We start from the raw sequence: 310 nt of genomic DNA, 5'->3' as shown, positions 1-310 counted from the left end.
CTTTGATTATCATAGATCCGCCCAGTGGTTATCCAGTTACCGGCCTCTTTCCTCCTATTGGCTGGAAGGAGCTAATTATGCAAGGTAGTGAATCCCTGTGGGGAGGTGGGGCCAAAAACTGAAAGAACTCCTTTGGCAGGCAGAATAGAGCTTTTATTGAGGATATTTCTAAGCTGACCATCAGGGACCAAATCGCTGGATTGTTAAAAAAAAAAAAAAAAAAAAAACACATCTCAGCTGAATCACGCTGCTCCCCCTCTTTCATTCCTTCCCTCGTTTCATTTCAGTGAGACGGAGTGTAGCTCATGCA

Source organism: Taurulus bubalis (assembly GCF_910589615.1).
Source record: "Taurulus bubalis genome assembly, chromosome: 7".
Lineage (NCBI taxonomy): Eukaryota > Metazoa > Chordata > Actinopteri > Perciformes > Cottidae > Taurulus > Taurulus bubalis.
The sequence above is the reverse complement of the archived record's forward strand: the minus strand, read 5'-3'. Positions refer to the sequence as shown.